Consider the following 375-nt stretch of genomic DNA (forward strand, 5'->3'; position numbering starts at 1 on the left):
AAATTCAGTATGAAATATAATATAAATAATATTAGAGAACTAACACAATTTATTGCTTTTATTCAATATTAATCAATAATATTTAAAAATATTAATTTAAAGTATGGTTCTAAGCTATTGAGCTAAATGTGTGAGCTATTGAGTATTATTGACTAATATAAATTAAAATTATTAATCTTCAAACTTCTCTCATATAATATAGTGATGAATAAAATTGATAAAACTAGTACATATGAAATGTTACTCTCACCAAACATTATTATATGAATTATATTGGTTGATTATAGTATAAGTATAAGGGTAAATGGTCAAATTCATTTTTAAAAGATCATTTGTTTTTAAAGTTGTCTCTAAAAATTTTTTTAATTAAATTTA

Source organism: Arachis ipaensis, chromosome B06, assembly GCF_000816755.2.
Source record: "Arachis ipaensis cultivar K30076 chromosome B06, Araip1.1, whole genome shotgun sequence".
NCBI lineage: Eukaryota > Viridiplantae > Streptophyta > Magnoliopsida > Fabales > Fabaceae > Arachis > Arachis ipaensis.